The sequence below is a fragment of the Eptatretus burgeri genome, chromosome 5 (assembly GCF_056783735.1).
Source record: "Eptatretus burgeri isolate ZD-2024b chromosome 5, Ebu_testis_v1, whole genome shotgun sequence".
NCBI classification, from domain to species: domain Eukaryota; kingdom Metazoa; phylum Chordata; class Myxini; order Myxiniformes; family Myxinidae; genus Eptatretus; species Eptatretus burgeri.
Genome location: NC_140965.1, coordinates 1,928,691 through 1,941,190, shown reverse-complemented (window position 1 = coordinate 1,941,190; position 12,500 = coordinate 1,928,691). Strand labels below are relative to the sequence as shown.

Below are 12,500 nucleotides of genomic sequence, written 5' to 3'. Positions count from 1 at the left end.
GATGTGTATCATAGTTGGCGCTGTTGTGAAGAAAGACTGGAATAAAAGAAGGTAATTTATAATTAAGATTACAACAGGAATGAGCGGGACCTCGATATTTACCAGTAAGATGACAATGGTCTCTAACTTTAGACTCCTTAATTTTCCCCTCACAAATATGACAGATATTGTTCATTCTAAATTCTAATTTTTCTTCTTTGGTTAATTTCATCGGTTCATTTGTTTCTTTCATTAATTTAGTGAGTCTTATACAATCCTTTTCTAATCGTTTTACAAACTCTTGTGAAGCATTTTTTCCACGATAATGTTCAAGTTTGTTATACTTTTCTCCAACAGATGATTTGATATAATAACAAAAACCACAAGGAATATGTTTTTGATATTTATTTGTATATGGTTCTTTTGGATTAGGAGAAGCAGTATTTATCTTTTTAAGGATACATTCAAAATCAGCGTATATCACAAATGGGTGCATGATAGATTTATTATAATCTTCAAAATAAATCTTTTCACCAGGTTTAGGCATTGTAATTACAGCTGATTTATGATTACTACAATATTTTGAATGTTGTTCTAATCGTTCTTTTGTATGAAATGAATTAAGACATCGCTTACAAGGATATATTTTGTTTGCTGTTCTGAATACCTGAGAAGAGATTAATCTTGATAAATTATTGATGTATGTGTAATGTGAATTCTTTCCAACACTAAAATATAAAAGGTCAATGTGTGTTTCTTCATTTTTATAGTTGTTTGAAATTTTTAATATTTGAACTTTGTTTGTATCCGTTAATCCATATACATTAATAGAAAGATTATTCTTTTTCTCAAATTTAGGAATATCTGTTAATGGCATTGGGAATTTAAAATCTTTAATGTCCAAGGTATTCTCATATTTCATATATTGTTTTACTCTTTCTGAATTACATTTTGATGGATGTAAGTGAGCAAGAACAGACCAGAGAAAACATTTATTATCATTGTTCTTAATATTAACAACTGCCTTCTTTAGTTTTATTTCTTTTGGTAATTCAATATAAGAAGAAGCTTTAAGAGGGTTTGATTTTAGAATGTGTATATCTAAAAAGATGATTTTTTTAATATTGAATCCACTTCCTACCACTGTATTATCAACATCCTCCTCTTGTCTTGATAGTTCTTCATAAACCCCACTATTCAAAAAATCTTGAAATGATGTTATAAAATGAAGATCTGTTCTCATATAAGGAGTTTGTTCTTCATCTTGTCTTTTCATATTCATTTTCACTCCCATATAAAACTTTAAAGTTTTTATTTCTTTTAATGTCTTTTTAATAAATTTTTCAACATCGGGTTTCACTATTTCAATTGATTCAGCTATTGATGATGGACCGGGTTCTCCAAATTGAAAAATCCTTATTTTTATATGCCCTTTAAATGCCCCATCAGTGTTTTTAATATAATAGTCTCCCTTTACTTTAAACTCATTTTTCTTGTGTTTTTGTGATTGAAGATGTTGATTATAACTACTCTTCAAAACATCCTTTGAACAGATATCACAATGTTTTCTTTCCAACTCAAGAGGAGATATTTGATGAAATAGATTAAATGTGTGTTTGTTGGTTTGGAGGTGTTTTCTATAATGTTTATATTCGTGATTACAAACATCGCAGTACGTTGTATTCACCATATTTATAGAATAAAACTTTGCTTAAACTAAAATTTTCTTGATGAAAATTTCGTTTAATTTATAGGTGAATCTGTGCTTAAAAACATTTTATCCTCCAACTTTTTCACTTAATAAATACAATGTTTCAAGACACAAAAGACAAGTTTCAATCAATCTCTTCATCTGTTAAAGATACTGAGAAATATGTCAAGGATGTAAAATTGAACAAAGATAAATATAACAACTATTGGATAAAAACTATTATGGTAAATAATATGAGTTCTTCAATTTCCTTCAGTGGAAGGGCTTTTAGTATACCTGGTAGAACATCAATTAAAGTATCTCTAACAAAAGTTTCTCCTCTCCTTCTAGTAATATATTCAAAACTAGAAAAAGCAATGAAACAAGAAAAAGTATCAAAGAACAAAAACCTTATGGATGAAGCTTTAGAAAGAAAAGATAAGACCATCTGTAATATGCAAGGAGAAATTTGTATTTTTTCAACAACCCTAAAGATGTAAATCTTGATGAAATAAAGGATGTTAATATATCAGGTGAAATGACATTTCGTTCAATAGTAGTTAACGATAATTTTAAAATTACCTTTAATATAAAAAATGTTGTCGTTGAATCTGATAATGAAAAAAGTATATCGATATCGATGGTAATATACAACTGAAAGTATAGATGAATTTCAGTTTAAGTAAAGTTTTACTTTATAAATATGCTAGACTTTCCTGATTCTCCATATGACAAATTTGAGAATTGTCCTGCGTGTGAAAGACGGGGATTAAACACAGAGTCAAAAGCCTATAAACAATGTATATTCTGTGATTATCTTCTAATTAATGATAATAAAAAATATAAAAAGGAAAATAATTCTTTTAGATTTACACCAAAAATGAATTACTTTACAAGATTGATTAGAGAAATGAATGTAAAGTATGAGGATGATAACACACCTTTCCTTACAAGGGAAGAAACTGAACGTATAAGAGAAATGTTCAAAGGATTGTTGTTGTATATTATTCATGGATGTAATTTTCAGGGAAATATCAACACAAGATATTGTATAAATAAAATAATGGATTATCTTGAAATTAAACCTGAACTTAGGATAAAATATAGAGTTTCTAAAAAAGCTAATAATAAATTAAATAACCTGTTTTTTCAAATATATAAATGAATGATTTTTTACCTATTTGGGAAAATAAGATAAAATTTAACAACCATAAAAATCTCCCAAATTCATTAAGATGTCTCATAGTTGGTTCAAGTGGATGTGGAAAAACCTGCTTACTTTTAAAAATGCTCCTCACTCCCAACTTTTAAGATTATGATAATTTAATAATTTTCACAAAGTCGAGTTTTCAACCAGAGTATCAACTACTCTCACAAGGTTTTAATGCTGGTCTTCAAAAAGAAGATATAATAGGTTTATTTAAACGTCAAACAAACCTAAATGATTATAACATTGAAGATATAATTCAACTATTTTGTGATACACAGAGATGTAAAAAGAAATCAAATCTTATAACTTGTATTCTTAGTGATAATACGGATGATATACCGTCTCCCCAAGATTTGGATAAATCAAAAAAGAACCTCGTTATCTTTGATGATTGTGTTAATGAGAGAAACCAAACGGTAATGGACAGCTACTACACAAGAGGGAGACATTCTTCTTGTAATTGTATTTATCTTAGTCAATCGTACTTTCAACTTCCTCGTCGTTCCATCAGAAACAATGCTAATACTTTTATTTTATTCAAGTTAAATTCAATAGATATCAATAATTTTTGGAGAGATAATTGTTCTACATTATGTAGTAAAAAGAAATTTGAGGATTATATGAAGCACACGACTGAAAAATATAAATATATTGTTGTGAAACAAGATGAGATATTAAGGGATATATTTTTTGTTTTATAAACAATTACATATATAAATGACAACTATTATTATAAATCTTGTGGGTAAATCTGCTTCTGGAAAAAACTTTCATAAATCAAGGTTCTTGTGTAGTACAAATGAGAATATTGTAAATTTACTTAAAAAACACCCCGTGATACGCATTGTATCAACAACAACTAGAGCAATAAGACCTGGAGAAGTAAAAGCTGAAGATTATCACTATATTTCAGTGGAGGAACATATGCGATTGAGGAATGAAGGACAAATATTTGAGGAGGTTTCTCTTGGTACAACAAAATATTCACATTGTAAGAGTGAGTTAAAGAAACTAAAATCTGGTGGTGTTGGGATATTAGAAACTAATCCAGAAGGAACGAGACAAATTATTAAATATCTGAGCGGAGTGAAGATTTTATCATTCGGTTTTGATGTTGATGAAGAAACTCAACACAAACGTATGAAAAGCAGAGATGCAAGGATTAGTGAAGAAGAAATTACAACTCGCATTAATGTTAATAAAGAATTTGATGAAATATTTAAAGAAAAGGATTTATTTGAACACATCTACTTGAATGATGAAGAAAAGGAAAATTTCCCTGTTGATCTTTACAATTCATTAAATGATATTTTACAATAAATAAATGGATACAAAAGAAAGAGCAAGAAGATTTAAGGAACATCAAGAGTTGGTTTCAAAAGTTGTAAAACAACAGGAAGACATAAAGAAGAAACGCAGACAGAAACTAACGGGCGAAGAAGCATTTGAAAAAAAACAAGAGAAATTTTTTAAACCACTTTTAAAGACTTCCCAAGAAAAAATGAAAGATGTTTCCACAGTTCCCACAGTAGAATATACTCCTAGAAAGCTTCAAATGTTAAAAGATTTCAGTCAAATGACGGAGGAAGAATTAGAGCATTTAGGAGAATTAGAATATGATGATGAAGGTTTATTTCAACAACTGGAAGAGATTAATCAACCCACTGATTATATTGTGAATGCTGTTCAAAACAATGAATATTCAGCGGATTCAAAAACCAAAGCAGGACTCATTCCAACAGAACAACCAGCAATATTTCATCTTGTTCAAGAAAAGGTATTGATATTTAATGATGAATTAAGGTTCTTAGGTTCTGCTCAACCCCCTGTTAAACTAACTCCGAGATTAATGTTTCTTCTCACAAAAGATGGAAGACAAGGTTCAACTGTGAGGGATGAATCAAAGTATATTGATAAACCATTGGATATGGAAAATAATGATGATAGAGTATATATTGATTTGCTGAACACTCTAAATTATAAGGTTATTCTTTCTGGTAAAAGTAGGAAGAATGAGAAGGAGAAACACATTATTCAGGCTTTAAGTATCCTTGGTTCAGGTATTAGTTTTCTTCCAAATGACCCATCGCAATTAGTTAATAGACTGTTATTGTTGTTCGGCAGTAAGAAGGCTGGAAATAACAATTGTTTTAATGAAGCATCAGCCATTTTAGACCAGTTGATGAACATGAAAATAATTAATAAATCTCAATATAAAGACATTTTATCTCATATTAAATAAGATGAGAAGCACAATCCTGAGTTTTAATTTCACAACAAGCGACCACACATCTTCATTCCCATACCCACTACAACTTGACACAACAAAAGAATATGAGGCATCTTTATTGTCCATGGAGACTTATAATACCTTATTTAATATAACCGAGAAAAATGACAAGTTTAGTTATAATCCGGGAAGTGGATACAAAACGATAACAGTCTCACCCGGAGCATACGAGATTTCTCAAATATCTTCGAAATTGCTCGTCTTATGAAAGAACAGGGTGATGAACCAAAAAATATTGTTATAAACATTCAAAAACATACTTCAAAATCAACGATTAAAGTTAAAAATAACTACAAGGTTGATTTCACAATTGATAATTCATTTAGAGAGTTATTGGGTTTCTCCTCAAAAAGATTGAAACTAATGGGACGTTTTACAGTGATAATGTCATTCAAATATCCTCAGGAATAAATTCGGTGTTAATTCACTGTGATTTGATTGATGGTGCTTATAATGATGGATTAAAAACAAATACAATATTTTCATTCAGCGCATACTCAACCCCAATTGGTTATAAATTCAATATGGAGCCTAAAAATTTGGTTTATCTACCTGTGTCAGGAAAAACCATACACAGAGTAAATTTTAGGATAACCGACCAAGATAATCGTGTGATCTCTTTTAATGGAGAAGTTATATCCATCAGAATTCACCTACGTGAAGTTTTTCAATAAATAAATACGATGGTTATTGTGAGGAAGCACGAGTTGGGAAAATATAAAATAATTACAGGGGATGGGATGTTCCTTTCCCCGTACTACAAGGGTGAAGGTATGTATCTTGGTAGAGGATACTATAAACCTAAGAGACAAAGGGGTGTCGGACATCAATTTAGAGGAGATGGGATAATTGATACTCTCATGGGTATTGGTTCAACTATTCTTAAACATAAAGACCTAATTGGTTCAACTGCTTCTGCTGTGGGAAATGTAGCAGGTGCTGTAAAGAGTATAAAAGATGCTCAGAAAGAATCTCATAAATTACAAGCAATAAAAGAAATTAAGAAAGGTAAAACTCAGTTGTCCCCCAAGAACGACAGAAAATAATTCAAATACTTGGATCAGGGTTTCAAAAGTTTTAACATCTTTTTCCTAAATAAATACAAGTATGGAAGCAATTGATAGTATCTATGATTTGGATGATACTATTATTATCTCAAACTCCACTAAAAAAGAAGATTACTTCAAGGTAAATGCAATAACTGGAACAGACTGGAATACAAATGGTACAAAAAGTTTTGAAATAAATAATCAACAAACCTATTTGAATCTCTCCGAAAGTTTCTTGTTGTGTAAATTTAAATTCACTAAGGCTGGGAATAACACAAACGCTACACTTGTAAATGATTTCTTCTGGAAAATGTTTGATAGTGTGCGATTGTATATTGGAACACAAGAAGTTGAAGCGGTTGATTATGTCTCTGCTGTATCTGAAATGATGAAATTTACACTCTATACATTCAGTGATAGAATGGGAAAGGGGTCTGTCGAAGGTTTTATTCCTGATATGTCAACGGGAACAAACACAGACCCTGGGTATACTCAAAGGAAAGGAATGTATAATGATGATACAAAAGCAGAAAATAGTTTTACTGTGGCAGTTCCTCTTAAAGGTATATTTGGATTTTGTGATTATGATAAAGTTCTGTATGGTCTTAAAATTAGATTTCAACTACAAAGGAATGATAATGAAAATAGATTGCTTTTTGGTGTTGGTAATGCTTTTGGTGATCAGAATAAATTTGTAATTGAGGAGATGAGTTGGTATATCAGTGAATATACTCCTAATCTTAAAACAGAAGAGATGTTGAATCGAAGACTTAACTCAAAAAAACCACTCAGTGTATCATACCTCAAAAGAAGATGTCAACACGTTAAACTCAATCAAACTACTTACACGTGGAATTTGGGTGTTCTGGAAGGAAAGCCACGATATCTGTGGATGATTTTTAAAAAGCCAGATGGTGATACTGCGACTGATAAGAATAATGCATTGAGTGATAATGCTAAGGTGAAACAACTTCGCGTTTCTCTAGATGGAACATTTTATCCACGAGATAGATTGGAAATTAATTGGGAAAAAAATGATTTTGCTGAAGCATACAAGTCTTACCAAAAGGTGTGTGAAAGTAATGGAAATAAAGAACCTATTTTGGATATGACAGCATTTAAAAGTTTGTATACAATCTATACGTTTGACCTGAGCGCTCAAAAAGAAACTATAAAGTCTAATCGAGTGGATACTTCCCTATACATTGAAAGAGGAGAGAGTGAAGAAGTTGATACATATTGTTTGCTTTTGGAAGAAACAGAATTGCAGATTAATACAGATAATGGTGTGATGATTAGTCTCACATAATTTTTTTGTTAAATAAATGAGTGGCAAAGTACCAACTGGGGTATATGTTAATCAAATCAATCTTCATAAACTATCATCTTGTGTTCAAAATCAAAAGCCTTGTACGATTAACGTTAATACAATTCAGAGAAAAGGAGCAGTAAGAATTGATGTTTTGCTCACAAGAGAACAGGTTAAAATCTTGAATGACACTGGCTCACTTAAAATTAAAATGACAAAACCAATGTTAAAAAAATATTCAATAAGAGAGACGAGTGGAGGATTTCTCCCATTTCTAATTCCTTTATTTGCTGGTTTAAGTGCGGTTGGAGCATTGACGGGTGGTATTTCAACAGCGGTCAAAACTGCCAACGAAAGGAAGGCTCAACTCCAGGCTCAAAAGAATTGGAAAGACATAACAAAGAGTTGGAGAAACAAATTAGTGGAAGTGGTGTAATTGTAGATTTTGCTGAAAAACTTGAAGGTCTGCCTGATAAAGCGAGATTGTTAGTTGGAGATATGCTTTCTTCTATAGCACAAGCAGGTGTAAAATTAACGAAAAGAGGTAATGGATTATATCTTTCTAATAAATAAATGAGCATTGATGAGTGGTTGAAAGAATTTGGAAAGAATACAACATCAAATTTACAACTTGTCAAATATTGTAAGAAATTAAAAATTCATAATGTGGTTATTTGTATGAGAGATGAATTAACAAATGTGTCGAAACATACAAAGAATATTATTATGAACTTAGAAGATAATGATGGGAACGGTTCTCATTGGGTTTGTATTTTTAATAGTCAAGACAAATATTATTTTGATAGTTTTGGTCTTCCACCACCTGTTGAAGTCATAAAATTCTTACAGAATGGTGTTTATCAAACATTTCAAGTCCAAGAATTAAATTCCAAGTGTTGTGGTCAATTATGTCTATATGTGTTATTTCAACTCAACAAAAATAAAAAATTTTATGATATTATTTTTAATCTAATATAAATGACTTATGTTGGTAAAGATGGTTCTATCTTTGGTGTATCTCAAGAACTGGATATTGATTTATCAAATTATTACACAAAGGCACAGGCTGAACGATATAAATATAATATAAACAAAAATATTAACATGAAAAATGCTTATAAATTAAAAAATTATCCAAGCCCGACTGACGCGAATGACTTGGTGAGATTAAGCGATTTATCACAATATATATACTTAAATAAAACGGCTGTGTATTCTAAAGATACAGAAGTGTTGATATTATCTCCAGGTCATACAGAATTCACAGTTCGAATTAAAATAAATTTTTATAAAGAAGGGCGTATCGTTTGTATGAGAATAGAACAATGGGGGTATGATATGAATGATTTAGGGTATAATTGGTCATTTAAAATTAACCTCGAAGACCTGGAACAATTAAATCAGTCTCGTAAGGAAGAATATTATCCACTTGGTATCGAGAATGAGTTTTGTGGAGCCACGATTAGTAAACAACAAATAAAAGAATTTAATAAGGGTAAATATAATAATGGTTTTGCCCTTGTTTATCTCATGAAAACAGAAAAAACAGGATTATATATAATAAGTAAGGAAATACAAAATGATTTAACTATGGGAAGATGGGGAGGTGTTTCGTGCCATAATATTATTCTAACATATATTTCTAATACATAAATGACAGCAAGAAGGCTTCAAGAAAATTATCATTTCTGTGTTCAAGCATACCTTCAAGAAAAGGGTATTCGGTATTTTAATAAATATGTTCTACAACATAAGAATGAGGTATTTTCAATAAAAGATTGGCATTATGCTGATGTTGATAAACCAACAACTTTAGATTTAATTAGAATGTTAAATAATGAAAAAATTATAAGGTTAAGAAAAGGTAAGGCTCTTTTAGAAATTCAAAAGAAATTTTATTGGTATCCTGTTGTAAAAAATTATTTTGGATACAGGAATAACAAGAAATCCTGATGAATATATGTATAATATTCTATGGGGTGTAAACGATTCAAGTATAGTAAGGGATGAGGAAGGAGTTGAAGAAGAGAGGGAAGAGGAGGAAAAGGAGGAGGAGGAGAGAGAGAAGGAGGAAAGAGAGAAGAGAGAGAGGGAGGAAAGAGAGAGAATGAATAAATATCAAAATATGGAAACCAGTGAGATTCAAAAAAGAATAGAGGTATTAAAGAAATTAACTTATCTCACCAGGGAGGAATACAAAGAATTAAAAAGTCTATTTGCAATACTTTCGACAAGACTATCGACATCGAGAAGACATGTATTTTAATTCAAGTTTTTTCTTAAATAAATGGAGGAGAGAGTGAAGGCATTTCTAAGGATTCTTTATGTTTTAAAAATTAAGATTCAAATGTGCATGTTGGAAACTAAAAAGGTTTTTACACTCTGCAGAAATTTTTCTCATAAATAAATGAGTTATTGTCTCAAATGTAAAAAGAAAACTAATACTAAAAATATTTCATATATTAAAAGTAAAAATAACAGGGTTATACAAAAAGGTATATGTTCGGTGTGTGGTTCAAAAAAATCAATTTATCTCCAAACACAAACTCGGAGGAGATATACAAAAGTTTTTAACAGGAAGTAAATTTACAACTACTGGAATACCAGGAATTACATCTTCCAGGGTATTCTTTCTGTGGTCCAGGCACAAACTTGGATAAAAGATTAGATGAGGCAGACAATCCTAAATCCTGGAGTAAACCAATCAATAGAGTTGATGAAGTGTGCATGAGACACGATATTGATTATGGGAATACCACAACGTTGGAAGAAAAGCATGAAGCCGATAGAGAAATGTTATATAATTTGTCTCTGATACAAAATCCAACCTTGAGAGAAAAAGTTGATAGGTTCATCGTGAAGAAGATGATTAGTGCTAAATTGAAACTTGGACTTGGAAATTCAAAAACTTATAGGCTCTAATGATGTCATTAAGACTGAAGAGCAATTAGCTGATGAATTACATAAACCAATATTCACAAAGTTTCAGAGAAGGAAAGTTTATTCCAAGGAAGTTGATTATATCTGGTCTGCTGATTTGATTGAACTCAATAATGATAAGGGGTACAAGTATGCTTTAACCGTTATTGATTTGAGGAGTAGATATGCGTGGGTTGTCCCTTTAAAAAACAAAACAGGTAATACTCTTATGTTAGCTTTTCAACAGATATTTAATAAAAGTAAGAGAAAACCTAAGAAATTGTGGACTGATGAGGGTAGAGAGTTTTATAACAAGACATTTATGAATTTTCTAAAAAATAACAGTATTACATTATACAGTACCTTTAATGAAGGGAAGGCAGTTGTTGTTGAACGTTTTAATCGTACCTTAAAAGAGAGACTATATAAAAAATTCACACAACTCGGTTCACAACAATGGTTATCTTTTATTCAGGATATTGTGGATAAGTATAATGACACGATTCACACGTCAACGAATATGAAGCCATCAGAAACATTTACAAAATTAAAATATGAAAAAGAGATTAATGTCAGAAAACCTAAGTTCAAAGTTGGTGATATCGTAAGAATATATAGGTGGAAATCTCATTTTGAAAAGGGTTTTACTGAACGATGGACGAAAGAACTTTTTAAAATTGTTGATGTAATAGATACAGTTCCTTGGACTTATAAAATATATGATTTGGAAGGGGAAGAGATTTTAGGTTCATTTTATTCACAGGAATTACAAAAGACAAAACTAAGCAGATAATACACCGTTGTGGACACTCGAGGGCCAAGTCCGAGGTGTATAACAGTATATAATGTGTGTCAAGGGGGACGTTCTTAGATCTGTGAACCCCAAACACAGAATCCTCAACTGAATAGTCAAGGCTTAACTTTTGTTTGTTGATGTGTATGTGTGTGTGTGTAATGGGAGCAATAGGTTGGCGCTTCACTCCCTCCTACTATACACCGTTGTGGACACTCGAGGGCCAAGTCCGAGGTGTATAACAGTATATAATGTGTGTCAAGGGGGACGTTCTTAGATCTGTGAACCCCAAACACAGAATCCTCAACTGAATAGTCAAGGCTTAACTTTTGTTTGTTGATGTGTATGTGTGTGTGTCCCAACCCTCACATTCAAAATCTCAACCCCAACCCTCACATTCAAAATCTCAACCCCAACTCAATCCTCGCCCAACACAATGTCTTTTTCAAAATGAGATTTCCACCTATATATATATATATATATATTTTTACGTTTTTTTTTCTTCTTCCAATTCTGTCTTTTAAGGCTTTCAGGTTTGATGACGTAGAAAGGGGGAGTAAGCCTGCACTTTCTTCCCAGAACTTTCTTGATCTTGCTCCCATCAAGCACCATCCGACAAAGAACTACATCGATAGGTTTAGATCCCAAAGAGTGATAGCAACTCCAAAAGTCTCCAAAATATAAATAAATAAAATAATAATAATAATAAATAAATAAATAAATAAATAAAAGCCCCCAAAAAAGTTTCAAGTGTCCAACATAAACCCAACTTTCCAAGTCTTCAAGGTATAACCACATTCCCGTTGAGTTTCCAAGATATGTATCACATTGTGAGTTATCAATCCAGAACCCACATTTCAAGTATTCAAAGTAAAACCAACTTACAAAGTCTCTTAAGGATAACTTATTTACTGATTTTTTCAAAATTTGTGAGTCTCCAAGGTAGGCCCCATATTTAGAACCATCTTGGCAGAACCCTTTTCCTGAGTCTCCAAGGTAGTTATTTAAACCATCAAGGCAGAACTCATTTACTGATTTTTTCAAAATTTGTGAGTCTCCAAGGTAGGCCCCATATTTAGAACCATCTTGGCAGAACCCTTTTCCTGAGTCTCCAAGGTAGTTATTTAAACCATCAAGGCAGAACTCATTTACTGATTTTTTCAAAATTTGTGAGTCTCCAAGGTAGGCCCCATATTTAGAACCATCTTGGCAGAACCCTTTTCCTGAGTCTCCAAGGTAGTTATTTAAACCATCAAGGCAG

At 31.3% G+C, this 12,500-nt stretch overlaps 1 protein-coding gene and 1 long non-coding RNA gene across 6 annotated transcripts in view; both read right to left on the bottom strand.

The window, feature by feature from the left end:
• The window catches only part of LOC147025695 (xanthine dehydrogenase/oxidase-like), a 400,539-nt gene that overhangs the window by 125,958 nt on the left and 262,081 nt on the right, over positions 1–12,500 (bottom strand). The gene's annotated exons all lie outside the window — the stretch shown is intronic.
• Positions 10,894–12,500, bottom strand: part of LOC147025697 (uncharacterized) — a 3,603-nt gene continuing 1,996 nt past the window's right edge. Inside the window, exon 2 of the long non-coding RNA XR_015057979.1 lies at positions 10,894–12,500. This exon is cut by the window's right edge and continues 299 nt beyond it. This is a non-coding gene — a long non-coding RNA (uncharacterized LOC147025697).